Source organism: Pseudorasbora parva, chromosome 20, assembly GCF_024679245.1.
Source record: "Pseudorasbora parva isolate DD20220531a chromosome 20, ASM2467924v1, whole genome shotgun sequence".
Lineage (NCBI taxonomy): Eukaryota > Metazoa > Chordata > Actinopteri > Cypriniformes > Gobionidae > Pseudorasbora > Pseudorasbora parva.
This window is the reverse complement of record NC_090191.1, coordinates 14,595,205-14,622,650: the sequence shown is the minus strand read 5'-3', so window position 1 is coordinate 14,622,650 and position 27,446 is coordinate 14,595,205. Positions and strand designations below refer to the sequence as shown.

The 27,446-nt window shown below is 42.7% G+C and overlaps 30 non-coding genes across 30 annotated transcripts; all 30 read right to left on the bottom strand.

Moving 5' to 3' along the window:
- Nucleotides 1–409: 409 nt before the first annotated feature.
- Nucleotides 410–481, bottom strand: trnaa-ugc (transfer RNA alanine (anticodon UGC)). The gene has a single exon. It is a non-coding gene; the product is annotated as a tRNA-Ala (tRNA).
- A 461-nt stretch (nucleotides 482–942) lies between these two features.
- On the bottom strand, nucleotides 943–1,014 carry trnaa-ugc (transfer RNA alanine (anticodon UGC)). Its single transcript has one exon. It is a non-coding gene; the product is annotated as a tRNA-Ala (tRNA).
- A 978-nt stretch (nucleotides 1,015–1,992) lies between these two features.
- Nucleotides 1,993–2,064, bottom strand: trnaa-ugc (transfer RNA alanine (anticodon UGC)). Its single transcript has one exon. It is a non-coding gene; the product is annotated as a tRNA-Ala (tRNA).
- A 654-nt stretch (nucleotides 2,065–2,718) lies between these two features.
- trnaa-ugc (transfer RNA alanine (anticodon UGC)) lies at nucleotides 2,719–2,790 on the bottom strand. Its single transcript has one exon. It is a non-coding gene; the product is annotated as a tRNA-Ala (tRNA).
- A 2,208-nt stretch (nucleotides 2,791–4,998) lies between these two features.
- trnaa-ugc (transfer RNA alanine (anticodon UGC)) lies at nucleotides 4,999–5,070 on the bottom strand. Its single transcript has one exon. It is a non-coding gene; the product is annotated as a tRNA-Ala (tRNA).
- A 1,487-nt stretch (nucleotides 5,071–6,557) lies between these two features.
- trnaa-ugc (transfer RNA alanine (anticodon UGC)) lies at nucleotides 6,558–6,629 on the bottom strand. The gene has a single exon. It is a non-coding gene; the product is annotated as a tRNA-Ala (tRNA).
- A 447-nt stretch (nucleotides 6,630–7,076) lies between these two features.
- Nucleotides 7,077–7,148, bottom strand: trnaa-ugc (transfer RNA alanine (anticodon UGC)). Its single transcript has one exon. It is a non-coding gene; the product is annotated as a tRNA-Ala (tRNA).
- Nucleotides 7,149–8,371: 1,223 nt separating this feature from the next.
- Nucleotides 8,372–8,443, bottom strand: trnaa-ugc (transfer RNA alanine (anticodon UGC)). Its single transcript has one exon. It is a non-coding gene; the product is annotated as a tRNA-Ala (tRNA).
- A 447-nt stretch (nucleotides 8,444–8,890) lies between these two features.
- trnaa-ugc (transfer RNA alanine (anticodon UGC)) lies at nucleotides 8,891–8,962 on the bottom strand. The gene has a single exon. It is a non-coding gene; the product is annotated as a tRNA-Ala (tRNA).
- A 1,177-nt stretch (nucleotides 8,963–10,139) lies between these two features.
- trnaa-ugc (transfer RNA alanine (anticodon UGC)) lies at nucleotides 10,140–10,211 on the bottom strand. The gene has a single exon. It is a non-coding gene; the product is annotated as a tRNA-Ala (tRNA).
- A 444-nt stretch (nucleotides 10,212–10,655) lies between these two features.
- On the bottom strand, nucleotides 10,656–10,727 carry trnaa-ugc (transfer RNA alanine (anticodon UGC)). The gene has a single exon. It is a non-coding gene; the product is annotated as a tRNA-Ala (tRNA).
- A 657-nt stretch (nucleotides 10,728–11,384) lies between these two features.
- trnaa-ugc (transfer RNA alanine (anticodon UGC)) lies at nucleotides 11,385–11,456 on the bottom strand. Its single transcript has one exon. It is a non-coding gene; the product is annotated as a tRNA-Ala (tRNA).
- A 448-nt stretch (nucleotides 11,457–11,904) lies between these two features.
- Nucleotides 11,905–11,976, bottom strand: trnaa-ugc (transfer RNA alanine (anticodon UGC)). The gene has a single exon. It is a non-coding gene; the product is annotated as a tRNA-Ala (tRNA).
- A 461-nt stretch (nucleotides 11,977–12,437) lies between these two features.
- trnaa-ugc (transfer RNA alanine (anticodon UGC)) lies at nucleotides 12,438–12,509 on the bottom strand. The gene has a single exon. It is a non-coding gene; the product is annotated as a tRNA-Ala (tRNA).
- Nucleotides 12,510–13,487: 978 nt separating this feature from the next.
- Nucleotides 13,488–13,559, bottom strand: trnaa-ugc (transfer RNA alanine (anticodon UGC)). The gene has a single exon. It is a non-coding gene; the product is annotated as a tRNA-Ala (tRNA).
- A 654-nt stretch (nucleotides 13,560–14,213) lies between these two features.
- On the bottom strand, nucleotides 14,214–14,285 carry trnaa-ugc (transfer RNA alanine (anticodon UGC)). Its single transcript has one exon. It is a non-coding gene; the product is annotated as a tRNA-Ala (tRNA).
- A 1,686-nt stretch (nucleotides 14,286–15,971) lies between these two features.
- trnaa-ugc (transfer RNA alanine (anticodon UGC)) lies at nucleotides 15,972–16,043 on the bottom strand. The gene has a single exon. It is a non-coding gene; the product is annotated as a tRNA-Ala (tRNA).
- Nucleotides 16,044–16,700: 657 nt separating this feature from the next.
- On the bottom strand, nucleotides 16,701–16,772 carry trnaa-ugc (transfer RNA alanine (anticodon UGC)). The gene has a single exon. It is a non-coding gene; the product is annotated as a tRNA-Ala (tRNA).
- Nucleotides 16,773–17,219: 447 nt separating this feature from the next.
- Nucleotides 17,220–17,291, bottom strand: trnaa-ugc (transfer RNA alanine (anticodon UGC)). The gene has a single exon. It is a non-coding gene; the product is annotated as a tRNA-Ala (tRNA).
- A 448-nt stretch (nucleotides 17,292–17,739) lies between these two features.
- On the bottom strand, nucleotides 17,740–17,811 carry trnaa-ugc (transfer RNA alanine (anticodon UGC)). Its single transcript has one exon. It is a non-coding gene; the product is annotated as a tRNA-Ala (tRNA).
- A 967-nt stretch (nucleotides 17,812–18,778) lies between these two features.
- trnaa-ugc (transfer RNA alanine (anticodon UGC)) lies at nucleotides 18,779–18,850 on the bottom strand. Its single transcript has one exon. It is a non-coding gene; the product is annotated as a tRNA-Ala (tRNA).
- A 461-nt stretch (nucleotides 18,851–19,311) lies between these two features.
- On the bottom strand, nucleotides 19,312–19,383 carry trnaa-ugc (transfer RNA alanine (anticodon UGC)). Its single transcript has one exon. It is a non-coding gene; the product is annotated as a tRNA-Ala (tRNA).
- Nucleotides 19,384–21,091: 1,708 nt separating this feature from the next.
- Nucleotides 21,092–21,163, bottom strand: trnaa-ugc (transfer RNA alanine (anticodon UGC)). Its single transcript has one exon. It is a non-coding gene; the product is annotated as a tRNA-Ala (tRNA).
- A 447-nt stretch (nucleotides 21,164–21,610) lies between these two features.
- Nucleotides 21,611–21,682, bottom strand: trnaa-ugc (transfer RNA alanine (anticodon UGC)). The gene has a single exon. It is a non-coding gene; the product is annotated as a tRNA-Ala (tRNA).
- Nucleotides 21,683–22,339: 657 nt separating this feature from the next.
- trnaa-ugc (transfer RNA alanine (anticodon UGC)) lies at nucleotides 22,340–22,411 on the bottom strand. Its single transcript has one exon. It is a non-coding gene; the product is annotated as a tRNA-Ala (tRNA).
- Nucleotides 22,412–22,858: 447 nt separating this feature from the next.
- On the bottom strand, nucleotides 22,859–22,930 carry trnaa-ugc (transfer RNA alanine (anticodon UGC)). Its single transcript has one exon. It is a non-coding gene; the product is annotated as a tRNA-Ala (tRNA).
- Nucleotides 22,931–23,378: 448 nt separating this feature from the next.
- On the bottom strand, nucleotides 23,379–23,450 carry trnaa-ugc (transfer RNA alanine (anticodon UGC)). The gene has a single exon. It is a non-coding gene; the product is annotated as a tRNA-Ala (tRNA).
- A 461-nt stretch (nucleotides 23,451–23,911) lies between these two features.
- Nucleotides 23,912–23,983, bottom strand: trnaa-ugc (transfer RNA alanine (anticodon UGC)). Its single transcript has one exon. It is a non-coding gene; the product is annotated as a tRNA-Ala (tRNA).
- Nucleotides 23,984–24,961: 978 nt separating this feature from the next.
- trnaa-ugc (transfer RNA alanine (anticodon UGC)) lies at nucleotides 24,962–25,033 on the bottom strand. The gene has a single exon. It is a non-coding gene; the product is annotated as a tRNA-Ala (tRNA).
- Nucleotides 25,034–25,687: 654 nt separating this feature from the next.
- On the bottom strand, nucleotides 25,688–25,759 carry trnaa-ugc (transfer RNA alanine (anticodon UGC)). The gene has a single exon. It is a non-coding gene; the product is annotated as a tRNA-Ala (tRNA).
- Between the last annotated feature and the right edge of the window lie 1,687 nt (nucleotides 25,760–27,446).

The window sequence follows — 27,446 nt, the reverse complement described above, 5'->3', positions numbered from 1 at the left end:
TTCCACATTGCGTTGAAATGCTAGCTTGAGTAAAAGGGACATGTAACTCACCACAACCTTCACAAGAGGCAGTAGCTCAATGGTAGAGCATATACTTTGCATGTGTGAGGCTAATGGAAAGTTCCACATTCCTATAAATTGCTGGGGATTGAAACCAGGACCTTTGTTGCAAAAAAAAATAAAAAATAAAACTTTTCAATTCTACAACTTTCCTTGGAGACGCTGAGATTGATCCCAGGAGCTCATACATGCAAAGCATGTTCTCTACCACTGAACCACTGGCCCTTGTGAATGTTGGGCTGAGTTACAAGTGCCTTGTACTCAAGCTAGATGCTAATTTCCCAACTAAATAATTAGGCAGAGAGAGATGTGCAACAGATAAAGGTTTGTGTTAAAGGATAACTTTCCTTAGAGATGCTGGGGATTGAACCCAGGACCTCATACATGCAAAGCATGCGCTCTACCACTGAGCTACATCCCCTGATGGACTGAAGCAAGTTTCCTGCAGGCTAGTGGAAAGTTCCACATTGCTTTGAAATGCTAGCTTGAGTAAAAGGGACATGAAACTCACCACAACCTTCACAAGGGGCAGTAGCTCAATGGTAGAGCAGGTGCTTTGCATGTATGAGGCTAAAGGAAAGTTCCAAATTGCTTTAAAATGCTGGGGATTGAACCCAGGACATTTGTTGCAAAAAAATCCAACAAAATAACTTTACAATTCTACGTGGTAACACAGGAACTTTCCTTGGAGAAGCTGGGGATTGAACCCATGACCACATGAATGCAAGGCATATGCTCTACCACTGAGCTACTGTCACTTGAGAAAGCTGTGCTGAGTTACATGTGCCTTGTACTCAAGCTAGATGCTAATTTCCCAACTAAATAATTAGGCAGAGAGAGATGTGCAACAGATAAAGGTTTGAGTTAAAGGATAACTTTCCTTGGAGATGCTGGGGATTGAACCCAGGACCTCATACATGCAAAGCATGCGCTCTACCACTGAGCTACATCCCCTGATGGACTGAAGCAAGTTTCCTGCAGGCTAGTGGAAAGTTCCACATTGCTTTGAAATGCTAGCTTGAGTAAAAGGGACATGAAACTCACCACAACCTTCACAAGGGGCAGTAGCTCAATGGTAGAGCAGGTGCTTTGCATGTATGAGGCTAAAGGAAAGTTCCAAATTGCTTTAAAATGCTGGGGATTGAACCCAGGACATTTGTTGCAAAAAAATCCAACAAAATAACTTTACAATTCTACGTGGTAAGACGGGAACTTTCCTTGGAGAAGCTGGGGATTGAACCCATGACCACATGAATGCAAAGCATATGCTCTACCACTGAGCTACTGTCACTTGAGAAAGCTGTGCTGAGTTACATGTGCCTTGTACTCAAGCTAGTTGTTATTTTTCAAAATATAAATTTGGCAGAGAGAGATGTGCAACAGAAAAAGCTTTGAGTTAAAGGATGACTTTCTTGGAGATGCTGGGGATTGAACCCAGGACCTCATACATGCAAAGCATGCAGTCTACCACTGAGCTACATCCCCTGATGGACTGAAGCAAGTTTCCTGCAGCCTAGTGGAAAGTTCCACATTGCGTTGAAATGCTAGCTTGAGTAAAAGGGACATGTAACTCACCACAACCTTCACAAGAGGCAGTAGCTCAATGGTAGAGCATATACTTTGCATGTGTGAGGCTAATGGAAAGTTCCACATTCCTTTAAATTGCTGGGGATTGAAACCAGGACCTTTGTTGCAAAAAAAATAAAAAATAAAACTTTTCAATTCTACAACTTTCCTTAGAGACGCTGAGATTGAACCCAGGAGCTCATACATGCAAAGCATGTGGTGTTCCACTGAACCACTGGCCCTTGTGAATGTTGGGCTGAGTTACATGTGCTTTGTACTCAAGCTAGATGCTAATTTTCCAACTAAATAATTAGGCAGAGAGAGATGTGCAACAGATAAAGGTTTGAGTTAAAGGAAAACTTTCCTTGGAGATGCTGGGGATTGAACCCAGGACCTCATACATGCAAAGCATGCGCTCTACCACTGAGCTACATCCCCTGATGGACTGAAGCAAGTTTCCTGCAGGCTAGTGGAAAGTTCCACATTGCTTTGAAGTGCTAGCTTGAGTAAAAGGGACATGAAACTCACCACAACCTTCACAGGGGGCAGTAGCTCAATGGTTGAGTATATGCGTTGCATGTATGAGGCTAAAGGAAAGTTCCAAATTGCTTTAAAATGCTGGGGATTGAACCCAGGACATTTGTTGCAAAAAAATCCAACAAAACAACTTTACAATTCTACGTGGTGACACGGGAACTTTCTTTGGAGACGGTGGGGATTGAACCCAGGAGCTCATACATGCAAAGCATGTGTTCTACCACTGAGCCACTGGCCCTAGTGAAGGTTGGGCTGAGATACATGTACCTTATACTCAAGCTAGCTGCCATTTTTCCAAATATAAATTAGGCAGAGAGAGATGCACAACAGATAAAGCTTTGAGGTGAAGTATAACTATCCTTGGAGTTGCTGGAGATTGAACCCATGACCACATGCATGCAAAGCATATGCTCTACCACTGAGCTACTGGCACTTGAGAAAGCTGTGTTGAGTTACATGTGCCTTGTACTCAAGCTAGTTGTTATTTTTCCAAATATAAATTTGGCAGAGAGAGATGTGCAACAGATAAAGCTTTGAGTTAAAGGATGACTTTCTTGGAGATGCTGGGGATTGAACCCAGGACCTCATACATGCAAAGCATGCACTCTACCACTGAGCTACATCCCCTGATGGACTGAAGCAAGTTTCCTGCAGCCTAGTGGAAAGTTCCACATTGCGTTGAAATGCTAGCTTGAGTAAAAGGAACATGTAACTCACCACAACCTTCACAAGAGGCAGTTGCTCAATGGTAGAGCATATACTTTGCATGTGTGAGGCTAATGGAAAGTTCCACATTCCTTTAAATTGCTGGGGATTGAAACCAGGACTTTTGTTGCAAAAAAAATAAAAAATAAAACTTTTCAATTCTTCAACTTTCCTTGGAGATGCTGAGATTGAACCCAGGAGCTCATACATGCAAAGCATGTGCTCTACCACTGAACCACTGGCCCTTGTGAATGTTGGGCTGAGTTACATGTGCCTTGTACTCAAGCTAGATGCTAATTTTCCAACTAAATAATTAGGCAGAGAGAGATGTGCAACAGATAAAGGTTTGAGTTAAAGGAAAACTTTCCTTGGAAATGGTGATTGAACCCAGGACCTCATACATGCAAAGCATGCGCTCTACCACTGAGCTACATCCCCTGATGGACTGAAGCAAGTTTCCTGCAGGCTAGTGGAAAGTTCCACATTGCTTTGAAATGCTAGCTTGAGTAAAAGGGACATGAAACTCACCACAACCATCACAAGGGGCAGTAGCTCAATGGTAGAGCATATGCTTTGCATGTATTAGGCTAATGGAAAGTTCCAAATTGCTTTAAATGCTGGGGATTGAACCCAGGACCTTTTTTGCAAAAGTTTTTTGCAAAAAAAATACAAAAAAATCCTTACAATTCAACAAATTTCTTTGGAGACACTGGGGATTGAACCCAGGAGCTCATACATACAAAGCATGCGCTCTACCACTGAGCCACTGGACTTGTGAAGGTTGGGCTGAGTTACATGTACCTTATATTCAAGCTAGTTGCTATTTTTCCAAATATAAATTAGGCAGTGAGAGATGCGCAACAGATAAAGCTTAGTGTTGAAGGACAATATCCTTTGGAGTAGCTGGGGATTGAACCCATGACCACATGCATGCAAAGCATATGCTCTACCACTGAGCTACTGGCACTTGAGAAAGCTGTGCTGAGTTACATTTGCCTTGTACTCAAGCTAGTTGCTATTTTTCAAAATATAAATTTGGCAGAGAGAGATGTGCAACAGATAAAGTTTTGAGTTAAAGGATGACTTTCTTGGAGATGCTGGGGATTGAACCCAGGAACTCATACATGCAAAGCATGTGCTCTACCACTGAGCTACATCCCCTGATGGACTAACGCAAGTTTCCTGCAGGCGAGTGGAAAGTTCCACATTGCTTTGAAATGCTAGCTTGAGTAAAAGGGACATGTAACTCACCACAACCTTCACAAGAGGCAGTAGCTCAATGGTAGAGGATATACTTTGCATGTGTGAGGCTAATGGAAAGTTCCACATTCCTTTAAATTGCTGGGGATTGAAACCAGGACCTTTGTTGCAAAAAAAATAAAAAATAAAACTTTTTAATTCTACAACTTTCCTTGGAGACGCTGAGATTGTACCCAGGAGCTCATACATGCAAAGCATGTTCTCTACTACTGAACCACTGGCCCTTGTGAATGTTGGGCTGAGTTACGAGTGCCTTGTACTCAAGCTAGATGCAAATTTCCCAACTAAAAAATTAGGCAGAGAGAGATGTGCAACAGATAAAGGTTTAAGGATAACGGATAACTTTCCATGGAGATGCTGGGGATTGAACCCAGGACCTCATAGATGCAAAGCATGCGGTCTACCACTGAGCTACATCCCCTGATGGACTGAAGCAAGTTTCCTGCAGCCTAGTGGAAAGTTCCACATTGCTTTGAAATGCTAGCTTGAGTAAAAGGGACATGTAACTCACCACAACCTTCACAAGAGGCAGTAGCTCAATGGTAGAGCATATACTTTGCATGTGTGAGGCTAATGGAAAGTTCCACATTCCTTTAAATTGCTGGGGATTGAAACCAGGACCTTTGTTGCAAAAAATAAATAAAAAATAAAACTTTTCAATTCTACAACTTTCCTTGGAGACGCTGAGATTGAACCCAGGAGCTCATACATGCAAAGCATGTGCTGTACCACTGAACCACTGGCCCTTGTGAATGTTGGGCTGAGTTACATGTGCTTTGTACTCAAGCTAGATGCTAATTTTCCAACTAAATAATTAGGCAGAGAGAGATGTGCAACAGATAAAGGTTTGAGTTAAAGGAAAACTTTCCTTGGAGATGCTGGGGATTGAACCCAGGACCTCATACATGCAAAGCATGCGCTCTACCACTGAGCTACATCCCCTGATGGACTGAAGCATGTTTCCCGCAGGCTAGTGGAAAGTTCCACATTGCTTTAAAATGCTAGCTTGAGTAAAAGGGACATGAAACTCACCACAACCTTCACAAGGGGCAGTAGCTCAATGGTAGAGCATATACTTTGCATGTGTGAGGCTAATGGAAAGTTCCACATTCCTTTAAATTGCTGGGGATTGAAACCAGGACCTTTGTTGCAAAAAAAATAAAAAATAAATCTTTTCAATTCTACAACTTTCCTTGGAGACGCTGAGATTGAACCGAGGAGCTCATACATGCAAAGCATGTTCTCTACCACTGAACCACTGGCCCTTGTGAATGTTGGGCTGAGTTACAAGTGCCTTGTACTCAAGCTAGATGCAAATTTCCCAACTAAAAAATTAGGCAGAGAGAGATGTGCAACAGAAAAAGCTTTGAGTTAAAGGATGACTTTCTTGGAGATGCTGGGGATTGAACCCAGGAACTCATACATGCAAAGCATGTGCTCTACCACTGAGCTACATCCCCTGATGGACTAACGCAAGTTTCCTGCAGGCGAGTGGAAAGTTCCACATTGCTTTGAAATGCTAGCTTGAGTAAAAGGGACATGTAACTCACCACAACCTTCACAAGAGGCAGTAGCTCAATGGTAGAGCATATACTTTGCATGTGTGAGGCTAATGGAAAGTTCCACATTCCTTTAAATTGCTGGGGATTGAAACCAGGACCTTTGTTGCAAAAAAAATAAAAAATAAAACTTTTTAATTCTACAACTTTCCTTGGAGACGCTGAGATTGTACCCAGGAGCTCATACATGCAAAGCATGTTCTCTACTACTGAACCACTGGCCCTTGTGAATGTTGGGCTGAGTTACAAGTGCCTTGTACTCAAGCTAGATGCAAATTTCCCAACTAAAAAATTAGGCAGAGAGAGATGTGCAACAGATAAAGGTTTAAGGATAACGGATAACTTTCCGTGGAGATGCTGGGGATTGAACCCAGGACCTCATAGATGCAAAGCATGCGGTCTACCACTGAGCTACATCCCCTGATGGACTGAAGCAAGTTTCCTGCAGCCTAGTGGAAAGTTCCACATTGCGTTGAAATGCTAGCTTGAGTAAAAGGGACATGTAACTCACCACAACCTTCACAAGAGGCAGTAGCTCAATGGTAGAGCATATACTTTGCATGTGTGAGGCTAATGGAAAGTTCCACATTCCTTTAAATTGCTGGGGATTGAAACCAGGACCTTTGTTGCAAAAAAAAAATAAAAAATAAAACTTTTCAATTCTACAACTTTCCTTGGAGACGCTGAGATTGAACCCAGGAGCTCATACATGCAAAGCATGTGCTGTACCACTGAACCACTGGCCCTTGTGAATGTTGAGCTGAGTTACATGTGCTTTGTACTCAAGCTAGATGCTAATTTTCCAACTAAATAATTAGGCAGAGAGAGATGTGCAACAGATAAAGGTTTGAGTTAAAGGAAAACTTTCCTTGGAGATGCTGGGGATTGAACCCAGGACCTCATACATGCAAAGCATGCGCTCTACCACTGAGCTACATCCCCTGATGGACTGAAGCATGTTTCCCGCAGGCTAGTGGAAAGTTCCACATTGCTTTAAAATGCTAGCTTGAGTAAAAGGGACATGAAACTCACCACAACCTTCACAAGGGGCAGTAGCTCAATGGTAGAGCATATACTTTGCATGTGTGAGGCTAATGGAAAGTTCCACATTCCTTTAAATTGCTGGGGATTGAAACCAGGACCTTTGTTGCAAAAAAAATAAAAAATAAAGCTTTTCAATTCTACAACTTTCCTTGGAGACGCTGAGATTGAACCCAGGAGCTCATACTTGCAAAGCATGTTCTCTACCACTGAACCACTGGCCCTTGTGAATGTTGGGCTGAGTTACAAGTGCCTTGTACTCAAGCTAGATGCTAATTTCCCAACTAAAAAATTAGGCAGAGAGAGATGTGCAACAGATAAAGGTTTGAGTTAAAGGATAACTTTCCTTGGAGATGCTGGGGTTTGAACCCAGGACCTCATACATGCAAAGCATGCGCTCTACCACTGAGCTACATCCCCTGATGAACTGAAGCAAGTTTCCTGCAGCCTAGTGGAAAGTTCCCCATTGCGTTGAAATGCTAGCTTGAGTAAAAAGGGACATGTAACTCACCACAACCTTCACAAGAGGCAGTAGCTCAATGGTAGAGCACCAGATAAAGCACCAGGAGCTCATACATGCAAAGCATGTGTTCTACCACTGAGCCACTGGCCCTAGTGAAGGTTGGGCTGAGATACATGTACCTTATACTCAAGCTAGCTGCCATTTTTCCAAATATAAATTAGGCAGAGAGAGATGCACAACAGATAAAGCTTTGAGGTGAAGTATAACTATCCTTGGAGTTGCTGGAGATTGAACCCATGACCACATGCATGCAAAGCATATGCTCTACCACTGAGCTACTGGCACTTGAGAAAGCTGTGTTGAGTTACATGTGCCTTGTACTCAAGCTAGTTGTTATTTTTCCAAATATAAATTTGGCAGAGAGAGATGTGCAACAGATAAAGCTTTGAGTTAAAGGATGAATTTCTTGGAGATGCTGGGGATTGAACCCAGGACCTCATACATGCAAAGCATGCGCTCTACCACTGAGCTACATGCCCTGATGGACTGAAGCAAGTTTCCTAATTCCTACTAAAATTCCTAAGTTTCCTAATTTTCCAACTAAATAATTAGGCAGAGAGAGATGTGCAACAGATAAAGGTTTGAGTTAAAGGAAAACTTTCCTTGGAGATGCTGGGGATTGAACCCAGGACCTAATACATGCAAAGCATGCGGTCTACCACTGAGCTACATCCCCTGATGGACTGAAGCAAGTTTCCTGCAGGCTAGTGGAAAGTTCCACATTGCGTTGAAATGCTAGCTTGAGTAAAAGGGACATGTAACTCACCACAACCTTCACAAGGGGCAGTAGCTCAATGGTAGAGCATATACTTTGCATGTGTGAGGCTAATGGAAAGTTCCACATTCCTTTAAATTGCTGGGGATTGAAACCAGGACCTTTGTTGCAAAAAAAAAAAAAACAACTTTTCAATTCTACAACTTTCCTTGGAGACGCTGAGATTGAACCCAGGAGCTCATACATGCAAAGCATGTGCTGTACCACTGAACCACTGGCCCTTGTGAATGTTGGGCTGAGTTACATGTGCTTTGTACTCAAGCTAGATGCTAATTTTCCAACTAAATAATTAGGCAGAGAGAGATGTGCAACAGATAAAGGTTTGAGTTAAAGGAAAACTTTCCTTGGAGATGCTGGGGATTGAACCCAGGACCTCATACATGCAAAGCATGCGCTCTACCACTGAGCTACATCCCCTGATGGACTGAAGCAAGTTTCCTGCAGCCTAGTGGAAAGTTCCACATTGCGTTGAAATGCTAGCTTGAGTAAAAGGGACATGAAACTCACCACAACCTTCACAAGGGGCAGTAGCTCAATGGTAGAGCATATACTTTGCATGTGTGAGGCTAATGGAAAGTTCCACATTCCTTTAAATTGCTGGGGATTGAAACCAGGACCTTTGTTGCAAAAAAAATAAAAAATAAAACTTTCCAATTCTACAACTTTCCTTGGAGAGGCTGAGATTGAACCCAGGAGCTCATACATGCAAAGCATGTTCTCTACCACTGAACCACTGGCCCTTGTGAATGTTGGGCTGAGTTACAAGTGCCTTGTACTCAAGCTAGATGCAAATTTCCCAACTAAAGAATTAGGCAGAGAGAGATGTGCAACAGATAAAGGTTTGAGTTAAAGGATAACTTTCCTTGGAGATGCTGGGGATTGAACCCAGGACCTCATACATGCAAAGCATGCGCTCTACCACTGAGCTACATCCCCTGATGGACTGAAGCAAGTTTCCTGCAGCCTAGTGGAAAGTTCCACATTGCGTTGAAATGCTAGCTTGAGTAAAAGGGACATGTAACTCACCACAACCTTCACAAGAGGCAGTAGCTCAATGGTAGAGCATATACTTTGCATGTGTGAGGCTAATGGAAAGTTCCACATTCCTTTAAATTGCTGGGGATTGAAACCAGGACCTTTGTTGCAAAAAAAAATAAAAAATAAAACTTTTCAATTCTACAACTTTCCTTAGAGACGCTGAGATTGAACACAGGAGCTCATACATGCAAAGCATGTGCTGTACCACTGAACCACTGGCCCTTGTGAATTTTGGGCTGAGTTACATGTGCTTTGTACTCAAGCTAGATGCTAATTTTCCAACTAAATAATTAGGCAGAGAGAGATGTGCAACAGATAAAGGTTTGAGTTAAAGGAAAACTTTCCTTGGAGATGCTGGGGATTGAACCCAGGACCTCATACATGCAAAGAATGCGCTCTACCACTGAGCTACATCCCCTGATGGAGTGAAGCAAGTTTCCTGCAGGCTAGTGGAAAGTTCCACATTGCTTTGAAGTGCTAGCTTGAGTAAAAGGGACATGAAACTCACCACAACCTTCACAGGGGGCAGTAGCTCAATGGTAGAGTATATGCTTTGCATGTATGAGGCTAAAGGAAAGTTCCAAATTGCTTTAAAATGCTGGGGATTGAACCCAGGACATTTGTTGCAAAAAAAATCCAACAAAACAACTTTACAATTCTACGTGGTGACACAGGAACTTTCTTTGGAGACGCTGGGGATTGAACCCAGGAGCTCATACATGCAAAGCATGTGTTCTACCACTGAGCCACTGACCCTAGTGAAGGTTAAGCTGAGATACATGTACCTTATACTCAAGCTAGCTGCCATTTTTCCAAATATAAATTAGGCAGAGAGAGATGCACAACAGATAAAGCTTTGAGGTGAAGTATAACTATCCTTGGAGTTGCTGGAGATTGAACCCATGACCACATGCATGCAAAGCATATGCTCTACCACTGAACCACTGGCCCTTGTGAATGTTGGGCTGAGTTACATGTGCCTTGTACTCAAGCTAGATGCTAATTTCCCAACTAAATAATTAGGCAGAGAGAGATGTGCAACAGATAAAGGTTTGAGTTAAATGATAACTTTCCTTGGAGATGCTGGGGATTGAACCCAGGACCTCATACATGCAAAGCATGCGCTCTACCACTGAGCTACATCCCCTGACGGAATGAAGCAAGTTTCCTGCAGGCTAGTGGAAAGTTCCACATTGATTTGAAATGCTAGCTTGAGTAAAAGGGACATGAAACTCACCACAACCTTCACAAGGGGCAGTAGCTCAATGGTAGAGCATTTACTTTGCATGTGTGAGGCTAATGGAAAGTTCCACATTCCTTTAAATTGCTGTGGATTGAAACCAGGACCTTTGTTGCAAAAAAAATAAAAAATAAATCTTTTCAATTCTTCAACTTTCCTTGGAGACGCTGAGATTGAACCGAGGAGCTCATACATGCAAAGCATGTTCTCTACCACTGAACCACTGGCCCTTGTGAATGTTGGGCTGAGTTACAAGTGCCTTGTACTCAAGCTAGATGCAAATTTCCCAACTAAAAAATTAGGCAGAGAGAGATGTGCAACAGAAAAAGCTTTGAGTTAAAGGATGACTCTTGGAGATGCTGGGGATTGAACCCAGGACCTCATACATGCAAAGTATGCGCTCTACCACTGAGCTACATCCCCTGATGGACTGAAGAAAGTTTCCTGCAGGCGAGTGGAAAGTTCCACATTGCTAAGAAATGCTAGCTTGAGTAAAAGGGACATGAAACTCACCACAACCTTCACAGGGGGCAGTAGCTCAATGGTAGAGTATAAACTTTGCATGTATGAGGCTAAAGGAAAGTTCCAAATTGCTTTAAAATGCTGGGGATTGAACCCAGGACATTTGTTGCAAAAAAAATCCAACAAAACAACTTTACAATTCTACGTGGTGACACAGGAATTTTCTTTGGAGACGGTGGGGATTGAACCCAGGAGCTCATACATGCAAAGCATGTGTTCTACCACTGAGCCACTGGCCCTAGTGAAGGTTGGGCTGAGATACATGTACCTTATACTCAAGCTAGCTGCCATTTTTCCAAATATAAATTAGGCAGAGAGAGATGCACAACAGATAAAGCTTTGAGGTGAAGTATAACTATCCTTGGAGTTGCTGGAGATTGAACCCATGACCACATGCATGCAAAGCATATGCTCTACCACTGAACCACTGGCCCTTGTGAATGTTGGGCTGAGTTACATGTGCCTTGTACTCAAGCTAGATGCTAATTTCCCAACCAAATAATTAGGCAGAGAGAGATGTGCAACAGATAAAGGTTTGAGTTAAATGATAACTTTCCTTGGAGATGCTGGGGATTGAACCCAGGACCTCATACATGCAAAGCATGCGCTCTACCACTGAGCTACATCCCCTGACGGAATGAAGCAAGTTTCCTGCAGGCTAGTGGAAAGTTCCACATTGCTTTGAAATGCTAGCTTGAGTAAAAGGGACATGAAACTCACCACAACCTTCACAAGGGGCAGTAGCTCAATGGTAGAGCATATACTTTGCATGTGTGAGGCTAATGGAAAGTTCCACATTCCTTTAAATTGCTGGGGATTGAAACCAGGACCTTTGTTGCAAAAAAAAATAAAAAATAAAACTTTTCAATTCTACAACTTTCCTTGGAGACGCTGAGATTGATCCCAGGAGCTCATACATGCAAAGCATGTTCTCTACCACTGAACCACTGGCCCTTGTGAATGTTGGGCTGAGTTACAAGTGCCTTGTACTCAAGCTAGATGCTAATTTCCCAACTAAATAATTAGGCAGAGAGAGATGTGCAACAGATAAAGGTTTGAGTTAAAGGATAACTTTCCTTAGAGATGCTGGGGATTGAACCCAGGACCTCATACATGCAAAGCATGCGCTCTACCACTGAGCTACATCCCCTGATGGACTGAAGCAAGTTTCCTGCAGGCTAGTGGAAAGTTCCACATTGCTTTGAAATGCTAGCTTGAGTAAAAGGGACATGAAACTCACCACAACCTTCACAAGGGGCAGTAGCTCAATGGTAGAGCAGGTGCTTTGCATGTATGAGGCTAAAGGAAAGTTCCAAATTGCTTTAAAATGCTGGGGATTGAACCCAGGACATTTGTTGCAAAAAAATCCAACAAAATTACTTTACAATTCTACGTGGTAACACAGGAACTTTCCTTGGAGAAGCTGGGGATTGAACCCATGACCACATGAATGCAAGGCATATGCTTTACCACTGAGCTACTGTCACTTGAGAAAGCTGTGCTGAGTTACATGTGCCTTGTACTCAAGCTAGATGCTAATTTCCCAACTAAATAATTAGGCAGAGAGAGATGTGCAACAGATAAAGGTTTGAGTTAAAGGATAACTTTCCTTGGAGATGCTGGGGATTGAACCCAGGACCTCATACATGCAAAGCATGCGCTCTACCACTGAGCTACATCCCCTGATGGACTGAAGCAAGTTTCCTGCAGGCTAGTGGAAAGTTCCACATTGCTTTGAAATGCTAGCTTGAGTAAAAGGGACATGAAACTCACCACAACCTTCACAAGGGGCAGTAGCTCAATGGTAGAGCAGGTGCTTTGCATGTATGAGGCTAAAGGAAAGTTCCAAATTGCTTTAAAATGCTGGGGATTGAACCCAGGACATTTGTTGCAAAAAAATCCAACAAAATAACTTTACAATTCTACGTGGTAAGACGGGAACTTTCCTTGGAGAAGCTGGGGATTGAACCCATGACCACATGAATGCAAAGCATATGCTCTACCACTGAGCTACTGTCACTTGAGAAAGCTGTGCTGAGTTACATGTGCCTTGTACTCAAGCTAGTTGTTATTTTTCCAAATATAAATTTGGCAGAGAGAGATGTGCAACAGAAAAAGCTTTGAGTTAAAGGATGACTTTCTTGGAGATGCTGGGGATTGAACCTAGGACCTCATACATGCAAAGCATGCAGTCTACCACTGAGCTACATCCCCTGATGGACTGAAGCAAGTTTCCTGCAGCCTAGTGGAAAGTTCCACATTGCGTTGAAATGCTAGCTTGAGTAAAAGGTAAATGTAACTCACCACAACCTTCACAAGAGGCAGTAGCTCAATGGTAGAGCATATACTTTGCATGTGTGAGGCTAATGGAAAGTTCCACATTCCTTTAAATTGCTGGGGATTGAAACCAGGACCTTTGTTGCAAAAAAAATAAAAAATAAAACTTTTCAATTCTACAACTTTCCTTAGAGACGCTGAGATTGAACCCAGGAGCTCATACATGCAAAGCATGTGCTGTACCACTGAACCACTGGCCCTTGTGAATGTTGGGCTGAGTTACATGTGCTTTGTACTCAAGCTAGATGCTAATTTTCCAACTAAATAATTAGGCAGAGAGAGATGTGCAACAGATAAAGGTTTGAGTTAAAGGAAAACTTTCCTTGGAGATGCTGGGGATTGAACCCAGGACCTCATACATGCAAAGCATGCGCTCTACCACTGAGCTACATCCCCTGATGGACTGAAGCAAGTTTCCTGCAGGCTAGTGGAAAGTTCCACATTGCTTTGAAGTGCTAGCTTGAGTAAAAGGGACATGAAACTCACCACAACCTTCACAGGGGGCAGTAGCTCAATGGTTGAGTATATGCGTTGCATGTATGAGGCTAAAGGAAAGTTCCAAATTGCTTTAAAATGCTGGGGATTGAACCCAGGACATTTGTTGCAAAAAAATCCAACAAAACAACTTTACAATTCTACGTGGTGACACGGGAACTTTCTTTGGAGACGGTGGGGATTGAACCCAGGAGCTCATACATGCAAAGCATGTGTTCTACCACTGAGCCACTGGCCCTAGTGAAGGTTGGGCTGAGATACATGTACCTTATACTCAAGCTAGCTGCCATTTTTCCAAATATAAATTAGGCAGAGAGAGATGCACAACAGATAAAGCTTTGAGGTGAAGTATAACTATCCTTGGAGTTGCTGGAGATTGAACCCATGACCACATGCATGCAAAGCATATGCTCTACCACTGAGCTACTGGCACTTGAGAAAGCTGTGTTGAGTTACATGTGCCTTGTACTCAAGCTAGTTGTTATTTTTCCAAATATAAATTTGGCAGAGAGAGATGTGCAACAGATAAAGCTTTGAGTTAAAGGATGACTTTCTTGGAGATGCTGGGGATTGAACCCAGGACCTCATACATGCAAAGCATGCACTCTACCACTGAGCTACATCCCCTGATGGACTGAAGCAAGTTTCCTGCAGCCTAGTGGAAAGTTCCACATTGCGTTGAAATGCTAGCTTGAGTAAAAGGAACATGTAACTCACCACAACCTTCACAAGAGGCAGTTGCTCAATGGTAGAGCATATACTTTGCATGTGTGAGGCTAATGGAAAGTTCCACATTCCTTTAAATTGCTGGGGATTGAAACCAGGACTTTTGTTGCAAAAAAAATAAAAAATAAAACTTTTCAATTCTTCAACTTTCCTTGGAGATGCTGAGATTGAACCCAGGAGCTCATACATGCAAAGCATGTGCTCTACCACTGAACCACTGGCCCTTGTGAATGTTGGGCTGAGTTACATGTGCCTTGTACTCAAGCTAGATGCTAATTTTCCAACTAAATAATTAGGCAGAGAGAGATGTGCAACAGATAAAGGTTTGAGTTAAAGGAAAACTTTCCTTGGAAATGGTGATTGAACCCAGGACCTCATACATGCAAAGCATGCGCTCTACCACTGAGCTACATCCCCTGATGGACTGAAGCAAGTTTCCTGCAGGCTAGTGGAAAGTTCCACATTGCTTTGAAATGCTAGCTTGAGTAAAAGGGACATGAAACTCACCACAACCATCACAAGGGGCAGTAGCTCAATGGTAGAGCATATGCTTTGCATGTATTAGGCTAATGGAAAGTTCCAAATTGCTTTAAATGCTGGGGATTGAACCCAGGACCTTTTTTGCAAAAGTTTTTTGCAAAAAAAATACAAAAAAATCCTTACAATTCAACAAATTTCTTTGGAGACACTGGGGATTGAACCCAGGAGCTCATACATACAAAGCATGCGCTCTACCACTGAGCCACTGGACTTGTGAAGGTTGGGCTGAGTTACATGTACCTTATACTCAAGCTAGTTGCTATTTTTCCAAATATAAATTAGGCAGTGAGAGATGCGCAACAGATAAAGCTTAGTGTTGAAGGACAATATCCTTTGGAGTAGCTGGGGATTGAACCCATGACCACATGCATGCAAAGCATATGCTCTACCACTGAGCTACTGGCACTTGAGAAAGCTGTGCTGAGTTACATTTGCCTTGTACTCAAGCTAGTTGCTATTTTTCAAAATATAAATTTGGCAGAGAGAGATGTGCAACAGATAAAGTTTTGAGTTAAAGGATGACTTTCTTGGAGATGCTGGGGATTGAACCCAGGAACTCATACATGCAAAGCATGTGCTCTACCACTGAGCTACATCCCCTGATGGACTGAAGCATGTTTCCCGCAGGCTAGTGGAAAGTTCCACATTGCTTTAAAATGCTAGCTTGAGTAAAAGGGACATGAAACTCACCACAACCTTCACAAGGGGCAGTAGCTCAATGGTAGAGCATATACTTTGCATGTGTGAGGCTAATGGAAAGTTCCACATTCCTTTAAATTGCTGGGGATTGAAACCAGGACCTTTGTTGCAAAAAAAATAAAAAATAAATCTTTTCAATTCTACAACTTTCCTTGGAGACGCTGAGATTGAACCGAGGAGCTCATACATGCAAAGCATGTTCTCTACCACTGAACCACTGGCCCTTGTGAATGTTGGGCTGAGTTACAAGTGCCTTGTACTCAAGCTAGATGCAAATTTCCCAACTAAAGAATTAGGCAGAGAGAGATGTGCAACAGATAAAGGTTTGAGTTAAAGGATGACTTTCCTTGGAGATGCTGGGGATTGAACCCAGGACCTCATACATGCAAAGCATGCGCTCTACCACTGAGCTACATCCCCTGATGGAGTGAAGCAAGTTTCCTGCAGGCTAGTGGAAAGTTCCACATTGCTTTGAAGTGCTAGCTTGAGTAAAAGGGACATGAAACTCACCACAACCTTCACAGGGGGCAGTAGCTCAATGGTAGAGTATATGCTTTGCATGTATGAGGCTAAAGGAAAGTTCCAAATTGCTTTAAAATGCTGGGGATTGAACCCAGGACATTTGTTGCAAAAAAAATCCAACAAAACAACTTTACAATTCTACGTGGTGACACAGGAACTTTCTTTGGAGACGCTGGGGATTGAACCCAGGAGCTCATACATGCAAAGCATGTGTTCTACCACTGAGCCACTGGCCCTAGTGAAGGTTGGGCTGAGATACATGTACCTTATACTCAAGCTAGCTGCCATTTTTCCAAATATAAATTAGGCAGAGAGAGATGCACAACAGATAAAGCTTTGAGGTGAAGTATAACTATCCTTGGAGTTGCTGGAGATTGAACCCATGACCACATGCATGCAAAGCATATGCTCTACCACTGAACCACTGGCCCTTGTGAATGTTGGGCTGAGTTACATGTGCCTTGTACTCAAGCTAGATGCTAATTTCCCAACTAAATAATTAGGCAGAGAGAGATGTGCAACAGATAAAGGTTTGAGTTAAATGATAACTTTCCTTGGAGATGCTGGGGATTGAACCCAGGACCTCATACATGCAAAGCATGCGCTCTACCACTGAGCTACATCCCCTGACGGAATGAAGCAAGTTTCCTGCAGGCTAGTGGAAAGTTCCACATTGCTTTGAAATGCTAGCTTGAGTAAAAGGGACATGAAACTCACCACAACCTTCACAAGGGGCAGTAGCTCAATGGTAGAGCATATACTTTGCATGTGTGAGGCTAATGGAAAGTTCCACATTCCTTTAAATTGCTGGGGATTGAAACCAGGACCTTTGTTGCAAAAAAAATAAAAAATAAAACTTTTCAATTCTACAACTTTCCTTGGAGACGCTGAGATTGAACCCAGGAGCTCATACATGCAAAGCATGTTCTCTACCACTGAACCACTGGCCCTTGTGAATGTTGGGCTGAGTTACAAGTGCCTTGTACTCAAGCTAGATGCTAATTTCCCAACTAAAAAATTAGGCAGAGAGAGATGTGCAACAGATAAAGGTTTGAGTTAAAGGATAACTTTCCTTGGAGATGCTGGGGATTGAACCCAGGACCTCATACATGCAAAGCATGCGCTCTACCACTGAGCTACATCCCCTGATGGACTGAAGCAAGTTTCCTGCAGCCTAGTGGAAAGTTCCACATTGCGTTGAAATGCTAGCTTGAGTAAAAGGGACATGTAACTCACCACAACCTTCACAAGAGGCAGTAGCTCAATGGAAGAGCATATACTTTGCATGTGTGAGGCTAATGGAAAGTTCCACATTCCTATAAATTGCTGGGGATTGAAACCAGGACCTTTGTTGCAAAAAAAACTAAAAAAAAAAACTTTTCAATTCTACAACTTTCCTTGGAGACGCTGAGATTGATCCCAGGAGCTCATACATGCAAAGCATGTTCTCTACCACTGAACCACTGGCCCTTGTGAATGTTGGGCTGAGTTACAAGTGCCTTGTACTCAAGCTAGATGCTAATTTCCCAACTAAATAATTAGGCAGAGAGAGATGTGCAACAGATAAAGGTTTGAGTTAAAGGATAACTTTCCTTGGAGATGCTGGGGATTGAACCCAGGACCTCATACATGCAAAGCATGCGCTCTACCACTGAGCTACATCCCCTGACGGACTGAAGCAAGTTTCCTGCAGGCTAGTGGAAAGTTCCACATTGCTTTGAAATGCTAGCTTGAGTAAAAGGGACATGAAACTCACCACAACCTTCACAAGGGGCAGTAGCTCAATGGTAGAGCAGGTGCTTTGCATGTATGAGGCTAAAGGAAAGTTCCAAATTGCTTTAAAATGCTGGGGATTGAACCCAGGACATTTGTTGCAAAAAAAATAAAAAATAAAACTTTTCAATTCTACAACTTTCCTTGGAGACGGTGAGATTGAACCCAGGAGCTCATACATGCAAAGCATGTTCTCTACCACTGAACCACTGGCCCTTGTGAATGTTGGGCTGAGTTACAAGTGCCTTGTACTCAAGCTAGATGCTAATTTCCCAACTAAAAAATTAGGCAGAGAGAGATGTGCAACAGATAAAGGTTTGAGTTAAAGGATAACTTTCCTTGGAGATGCTGCGGATTGAACCCAGGACCTCATACATGCAAAGCATGCGCTCTACCACTGAGCTACATCCCCTGATGGACTGAAGCAAGTTTCCTGCAGCCTAGTGGAAAGTTCCACATTGCGTTGAAATGCTAGCTTGAGTAAAAGGGACATGTAACTCACCACAACCTTCACAAGAGGCAGTAGCTCAATGGAAGAGCATATACTTTGCATGTGTGAGGCTAATGGAAAGTTCCACATTCCTATAAATTGCTGGGGATTGAAACCAGGACCTTTGTTGCAAAAAAAAATAAAATAAAAAACTTTTCAATTCTACAACTTTCCTTGGAGACGCTGAGATTGATCCCAGGAGCTCATACATGCAAAGCATGTTCTCTACCACTGAACCACTGGCCCTTGTGAATGTTGGGCTGAGTTACAAGTGCCTTGTACTCAAGCTAGATGCTAATTTCCCAACTAAATAATTAGGCAGAGAGAGATGTGCAACAGATAAAGGTTTGAGTTAAAGGATAACTTTCCTTGGAGATGCTGGGGATTGAACCCAGGACCTCATACATGCAAAGCATGCGCTCTACCACTGAGCTACATCCCCTGATGGACTGAAGCAAGTTTCCTGCAGGCGAGTGGAAAGTTCCACATTGCTTTGAAATGCTAGCTTGAGTAAAAGGGACATGAAACTCACCACAACCTTCACAAGGGGCAGTAGCTCAATGGTAGAGCAGGTGCTTTGCATGTATGAGGCTAAAGGAAAGTTCCAAATTGCTTTAAAATGCTGGGGATTGAACCCAGGACATTTGTTGCAAAAAAATCCAACAAAATAACTTTACAATTCTACGTGGTAACACAGGAACTTTCCTTGGAGACGCTGGGGATTGAACCCATGACCACATGAATGCAAGGCATATGCTCTACCACTGAGCTACTGTCACTTGAGAAAGCTGTGCTGAGTTACATGTGCCTTGTACTCAAGCTAGATGCTAATTTCCCAACTAAATAATTAGGCAGAGAGAGATGTGCAACAGATAAAGGTTTGAGTTAAAGGATAACTTTCCTTGGAGATGCTGGGGATTGAACCCAGGACCTCATACATGCAAAGCATGCGCTCTACCACTGAGCTACATCCCCTGATGGACTGAAGCAAGTTTCCTGCAGGCTAGTGGAAAGTTCCACATTGCTTTGAAATGCTAGCTTGAGTAAAAGGGACATGAAACTCACCACAACCTTCACAAGGGGCAGTAGCTCAATGGTAGAGCAGGTGCTTTGCATGTATGAGGCTAAAGGAAAGTTCCAAATTGCTTTAAAATGCTGGGGATTGAACCCAGGACATTTGTTGCAAAAAAATCCAACAAAATAACTTTACAATTCTACGTGGTAAGACGGGAACTTTCCTTGGAGAAGCTGGGGATTGAACCCATGAACACATGAATGCAAAGCATATGCTCTACCACTGAGCTACTGTCACTTGAGAAAGCTGTGCTGAGTTACATGTGCCTTGTACTCAAGCTAGTTGTTATTTTTCCAAATATAAATTTGGCAGAGAGAGATGTGCAACAGAAAAAGCTTTGAGTTAAAGGATGACTTTCTTGGAGATGCTGGGGATTGAACCCAGGACCTCATACATGCAAAGCATGCAGTCTACCACTGAGCTACATCCCCTGATGGACTGAAGCAAGTTTCCTGCAGCCTAGTGGAAAGTTCCACATTGCGTTGAAATGCTAGCTTGAGTAAAAGGGACATGTAACTCACCACAACCTTCACAAGAGGCAGTAGCTCAATGGTAGAGCATATACTTTGCATGTGTGAGGCTAATGGAAAGTTCCACATTCCTTTAAATTGCTGGGGATTGAAACCAGGACCTTTGTTGCAAAAAAAAATAAAAAATAAAACTTTTCAATTCTACAACTTTCCTTAGAGACGCTGAGATTGAACACAGGAGCTCATACATGCAAAGCATGTGCTGTACCACTGAACCACTGGCCCTTGTGAATTTTGGGCTGAGTTACATGTGCTTTGTACTCAAGCTAGATGCTAATTTTCCAACTAAATAATTAGGCAGAGAGAGATGTGCAACAGATAAAGGTTTTAGTTAAAGGAAAAGTTTCCTTGGAGATGCTGGGGATTGAACCCAGGACCTCATACATGCAAAGAATGCGCTCTACCACTGAGCTACATCCCCTGATGGAGTGAAGCAAGTTTCCTGCAGGCTAGTGGAAAGTTCCACATTGCTTTGAAGTGCTAGCTTGAGTAAAAGGGACATGAAACTCACCACAACCTTCACAGGGGGCAGTAGCTCAATGGTAGAGTATATGCTTTGCATGTATGAGGCTAAAGGAAAGTTCCAAATTGCTTTAAAATGCTGGGGATTGAACCCAGGACATTTGTTGCAAAAAAAATCCAACAAAACAACTTTACAATTCTACGTGGTGACACAGGAACTTTCTTTGGAGACGCTGGGGATTGAACCCAGGAGCTCATACATGCAAAGCATGTGTTCTACCACTGAGCCACTGACCCTAGTGAAGGTTAAGCTGAGATACATGTACCTTATACTCAAGCTAGCTGCCATTTTTCCAAATATAAATTAGGCAGAGAGAGATGCACAACAGATAAAGCTTTGAGGTGAAGTATAACTATCCTTGGAGTTGCTGGAGATTGAACCCATGACCACATGCATGCAAAGCATATGCTCTACCACTGAACCACTGGCCCTTGTGAATGTTGGGCTGAGTTACATGTGCCTTGTACTCAAGCTAGATGCTAATTTCCCAACTAAATAATTAGGCAGAGAGAGATGTGCAACAGATAAAGGTTTGAGTTAAATGATAACTTTCCTTGGAGATGCTGGGGATTGAACCCAGGACCTCATACATGCAAAGCATGCGCTCTACCACTGAGCTACATCCCCTGACGGAATGAAGCAAGTTTCCTGCAGGCTAGTGGAAAGTTCCACATTGATTTGAAATGCTAGCTTGAGTAAAAGGGACATGAAACTCACCACAACCTTCACAAGGGGCAGTAGCTTAATGGTAGAGCATATACTTTGCATGTGTGAGGCTAATGGAAAGTTCCACATTCCTTTAAATTGCTGTGGATTGAAACCAGGAACGTTTGTTGCAAAAAAAATAAAAAATAAATCTTTTCAATTCTTCAACTTTCCTTGGAGACGCTGAGATTGAACCGAGGAGCTCATACATGCAAAGCATGTTCTCTACCACTGAACCACTGGCCCTTGTGAATGTTGGGCTGAGTTACAAGTGCCTTGTACTCAAGCTAGATGCAAATTTCCCAACTAAAAAATTAGGCAGAGAGAGATGTGCAACAGAAAAAGCTTTGAGTTAAAGGATGACTTTCTTGGAGATGCTGGGGATTGAACCCAGGACCTCATACATGCAAAGCATGCGCTCTACCACTGAGCTACATCCCCTGATGGACTGAAGAAAGTTTCCTGCAGGCGAGTGGAAAGTTCCACATTGCTAAGAAATGCTAGCTTGAGTAAAAGGGACATGAAACTCACCACAACCTTCACAGGGGGCAGTAGCTCAATGGTAGAGTATAAACTTTGCATGTATGAGGCTAAAGGAAAGTTCCAAATTGCTTTAAAATGCTGGGGATTGAACCCAGGACATTTGTTGCAAAAAAAATCCAACAAAACAACTTTACAATTCTACGTGGTGACACAGGAATTTTCTTTGGAGACGGTGGGGATTGAACCCAGGAGCTCATACATGCAAAGCATGTGTTCTACCACTGAGCCACTGGCCCTAGTGAAGGTTGGGCTGAGATACATGTACCTTATACTCAAGCTAGCTGCCATTTTTCCAAATATAAATTAGGCAGAGAGAGATGCACAAAAGATTAAACTTTGAGGTGAAGTATAACTATCCTTGGAGTTGCTGGAGATTGAACCCATGACCACATGCATGCAAAGCATATGCTCTACCACTGAACCACTGGCCCTTGTGAATGTTGGGCTGAGTTACATGTGCCTTGTACTCAAGCTAGATGCTAATTTCCCAACCAAATAATTAGGCAGAGAGAGATGTGCAACAGATAAAGGTTTGAGTTAAATGATAACTTTCCTTGGAGATGCTGGGGATTGAACCCAGGACCTCATACATGCAAAGCATGCGCTCTACCACTGAGCTACATCCCCTGACGGAATGAAGCAAGTTTCCTGCAGGCTAGTGGAAAGTTCCACATTGCTTTGAAATGCTAGCTTGAGTAAAAGGGACATGAAACTCACCACAACCTTCACAAGGGGCAGTAGCTCAATGGTAGAGCATATACTTTGCATGTGTGAGGCTAATGGAAAGTTCCACATTCCTTTAAATTGCTGGGGATTGAAACCAGGACCTTTGTTGCAAAAATAATAAAAAATAAAACTTTTCAATTCTACAACTTTCCTTGGAGACGCTGAGATTGAACCCAGGAGCTCATACATGCAAAGCATGTTCTCTACCACTGAACCACTGGCCCTTGTGAATGTTGGGCTGAGTTACAAGTGCCTTGTACTCAAGCTAGATGCTAATTTCCCAACTAAAAAATTAGGCAGAGAGAGATGTGCAACAGATAAAGGTTTGAGTTAAAGGATAACTTTCCTTGGAGATGCTGGGGATTGAACCCAGGACCTCATACATGCAAAGCATGCGCTCTACCACTGAGCTACATCCCCTGATGGACTGAAGCAAGTTTCCTGCAGCCTAGTGGAAAGTTCCACATTGCGTTGAAATGCTAGCTTGAGTAAAAGGGACATGTAACTCACCACAACCTTCACAAGAGGCAGTAGCTCAATGGTAGAGCATATACTTTGCATGTGTGAGGCTAATGGAAAGTTCCACATTCCTATAAATTGCTGGGGATTGAAACCAGGACCTTTGTTGCAAAAAAAAATAAAAAATAAAACTTTTCAATTCTACAACTTTCCTTGGAGACGCTGAGATTGATCCCAGGAGCTCATACATGCAAAGCATGTTCTCTACCACTGAACCACTGGCCCTTGTGAATGTTGGGCTGAGTTACAAGTGCCTTGTACTCAAGCTAGATGCTAATTTCCCAACTAAATAATTAGGCAGAGAGAGATGTGCAACAGATAAAGGTTTGTGTTAAAGGATAACTTTCCTTAGAGATGCTGGGGATTGAACCCAGGACCTCATACATGCAAAGCATGCGCTCTACCACTGAGCTACATCCCCTGATGGACTGAAGCAAGTTTCCTGCAGGCTAGTGGAAAGTTCCACATTGCTTTGAAATGCTAGCTTGAGTAAAAGGGACATGAAACTCACCACAACCTTCACAAGGGGCAGTAGCTCAATGGTAGAGCAGGTGCTTTGCATGTATGAGGCTAAAGGAAAGTTCCAAATTGCTTTAAAATGCTGGGGATTGAACCCAGGACATTTGTTGCAAAAAAATCCAACAAAATAACTTTACAATTCTACGTGGTAACACAGGAACTTTCCTTGGAGAAGCTGGGGATTGAACCCATGACCACATGAATGCAAGGCATATGCTCTACCACTGAGCTACTGTCACTTGAGAAAGCTGTGCTGAGTTACATGTGCCTTGTACTCAAGCTAGATGCTAATTTCCCAACTAAATAATTAGGCAGAGAGAGATGTGCAACAGATAAAGGTTTGAGTTAAAGGATAACTTTCCTTGGAGATGCTGGGGATTGAACCCAGGACCTCATACATGCAAAGCATGCGCTCTACCACTGAGCTACATCCCCTGATGGACTGAAGCAAGTTTCCTGCAGGCTAGTGGAAAGTTCCACATTGCTTTGAAATGCTAGCTTGAGTAAAAGGGACATGAAACTCACCACAACCTTCACAAGGGGCAGTAGCTCAATGGTAGAGCAGGTGCTTTGCATGTATGAGGCTAAAGGAAAGTTCCAAATTGCTTTAAAATGCTGGGGATTGAACCCAGGACATTTGTTGCAAAAAAATCCAACAAAATAACTTTACAATTCTACGTGGTAAGACGGGAACTTTCCTTGGAGAAGCTGGGGATTGAACCCATGACCACATGAATGCAAAGCATATGCTCTACCACTGAGCTACTGTCACTTGAGAAAGCTGTGCTGAGTTACATGTGCCTTGTACTCAAGCTAGTTGTTATTTTTCAAAATATAAATTTGGCAGAGAGAGATGTGCAACAGAAAAAGCTTTGAGTTAAAGGATGACTTTCTTGGAGATGCTGGGGATTGAACCCAGGACCTCATACATGCAAAGCATGCAGTCTACCACTGAGCTACATCCCCTGATGGACTGAAGCAAGTTTCCTGCAGCCTAGTGGAAAGTTCCACATTGCGTTGAAATGCTAGCTTGAGTAAAAGGGACATGTAACTCACCACAACCTTCACAAGAGGCAGTAGCTCAATGGTAGAGCATATACTTTGCATGTGTGAGGCTAATGGAAAGTTCCACATTCCTTTAAATTGCTGGGGATTGAAACCAGGACCTTTGTTGCAAAAAAAATAAAAAATAAAACTTTTCAATTCTACAACTTTCCTTAGAGACGCTGAGATTGAACCCAGGAGCTCATACATGCAAAGCATGTGGTGTTCCACTGAACCACTGGCCCTTGTGAATGTTGGGCTGAGTTACATGTGCTTTGTACTCAAGCTAGATGCTAATTTTCCAACTAAATAATTAGGCAGAGAGAGATGTGCAACAGATAAAGGTTTGAGTTAAAGGAAAACTTTCCTTGGAGATGCTGGGGATTGAACCCAGGACCTCATACATGCAAAGCATGCGCTCTACCACTGAGCTACATCCCCTGATGGACTGAAGCAAGTTTCCTGCAGGCTAGTGGAAAGTTCCACATTGCTTTGAAGTGCTAGCTTGAGTAAAAGGGACATGAAACTCACCACAACCTTCACAGGGGGCAGTAGCTCAATGGTTGAGTATATGCGTTGCATGTATGAGGCTAAAGGAAAGTTCCAAATTGCTTTAAAATGCTGGGGATTGAACCCAGGACATTTGTTGCAAAAAAATCCAACAAAACAACTTTACAATTCTACGTGGTGACACGGGAACTTTCTTTGGAGACGGTGGGGATTGAACCCAGGAGCTCATACATGCAAAGCATGTGTTCTACCACTGAGCCACTGGCCCTAGTGAAGGTTGGGCTGAGATACATGTACCTTATACTCAAGCTAGCTGCCATTTTTCCAAATATAAATTAGGCAGAGAGAGATGCACAACAGATAAAGCTTTGAGGTGAAGTATAACTATCCTTGGAGTTGCTGGAGATTGAACCCATGACCACATGCATGCAAAGCATATGCTCTACCACTGAGCTACTGGCACTTGAGAAAGCTGTGTTGAGTTACATGTGCCTTGTACTCAAGCTAGTTGTTATTTTTCCAAATATAAATTTGGCAGAGAGAGATGTGCAACAGATAAAGCTTTGAGTTAAAGGATGACTTTCTTGGAGATGCTGGGGATTGAACCCAGGACCTCATACATGCAAAGCATGCACTCTACCACTGAGCTACATCCCCTGATGGACTGAAGCAAGTTTCCTGCAGCCTAGTGGAAAGTTCCACATTGCGTTGAAATGCTAGCTTGAGTAAAAGGAACATGTAACTCACCACAACCTTCACAAGAGGCAGTTGCTCAATGGTAGAGCATATACTTTGCATGTGTGAGGCTAATGGAAAGTTCCACATTCCTTTAAATTGCTGGGGATTGAAACCAGGACTTTTGTTGCAAAAAAAATAAAAAATAAAACTTTTCAATTCTTCAACTTTCCTTGGAGATGCTGAGATTGAACCCAGGAGCTCATACATGCAAAGCATGTGCTCTACCACTGAACCACTGGCCCTTGTGAATGTTGGGCTGAGTTACATGTGCCTTGTACTCAAGCTAGATGCTAATTTTCCAACTAAATAATTAGGCAGAGAGAGATGTGCAACAGATAAAGGTTTGAGTTAAAGGAAAACTTTCCTTGGAAATGGTGATTGAACCCAGGACCTCATACATGCAAAGCATGCGCTCTACCACTGAGCTACATCCCCTGATGGACTGAAGCAAGTTTCCTGCAGGCTAGTGGAAAGTTCCACATTGCTTTGAAATGCTAGCTTGAGTAAAAGGGACATGAAACTCACCACAACCATCACAAGGGGCAGTAGCTCAATGGTAGAGCATATGCTTTGCATGTATTAGGCTAATGGAAAGTTCCAAATTGCTTTAAATGCTGGGGATTGAACCCAGGACCTTTTTTGCAAAAGTTTTTTGCAAAAAAAATACAAAAAAATCCTTACAATTCAACAAATTTCTTTGGAGACACTGGGGATTGAACCCAGGAGCTCATACATACAAAGCATGCGCTCTACCACTGAGCCACTGGACTTGTGAAGGTTGGGCTGAGTTACATGTACCTTATATTCAAGCTAGTTGCTATTTTTCCAAATATAAATTAGGCAGTGAGAGATGCGCAACAGATAAAGCTTAGTGTTGAAGGACAATATCCTTTGGAGTAGCTGGGGATTGAACCCATGACCACATGCATGCAAAGCATATGCTCTACCACTGAGCTACTGGCACTTGAGAAAGCTGTGCTGAGTTACATTTGCCTTGTACTCAAGCTAGTTGCTATTTTTCAAAATATAAATTTGGCAGAGAGAGATGTGCAACAGATAAAGTTTTGAGTTAAAGGATGACTTTCTTGGAGATGCTGGGGATTGAACCCAGGAACTCATACATGCAAAGCATGTGCTCTACCACTGAGCTACATCCCCTGATGGACTAACGCAAGTTTCCTGCAGGCGAGTGGAAAGTTCCACATTGCTTTGAAATGCTAGCTTGAGTAAAAGGGACATGTAACTCACCACAACCTTCACAAGAGGCAGTAGCTCAATGGTAGAGGATATACTTTGCATGTGTGAGGCTAATGGAAAGTTCCACATTCCTTTAAATTGCTGGGGATTGAAACCAGGACCTTTGTTGCAAAAAAAATAAAAAATAAAACTTTTTAATTCTACAACTTTCCTTGGAGACGCTGAGATTGTACCCAGGAGCTCATACATGCAAAGCATGTTCTCTACTACTGAACCACTGGCCCTTGTGAATGTTGGGCTGAGTTACGAGTGCCTTGTACTCAAGCTAGATGCAAATTTCCCAACTAAAAAATTAGGCAGAGAGAGATGTGCAACAGATAAAGGTTTAAGGATAACGGATAACTTTCCA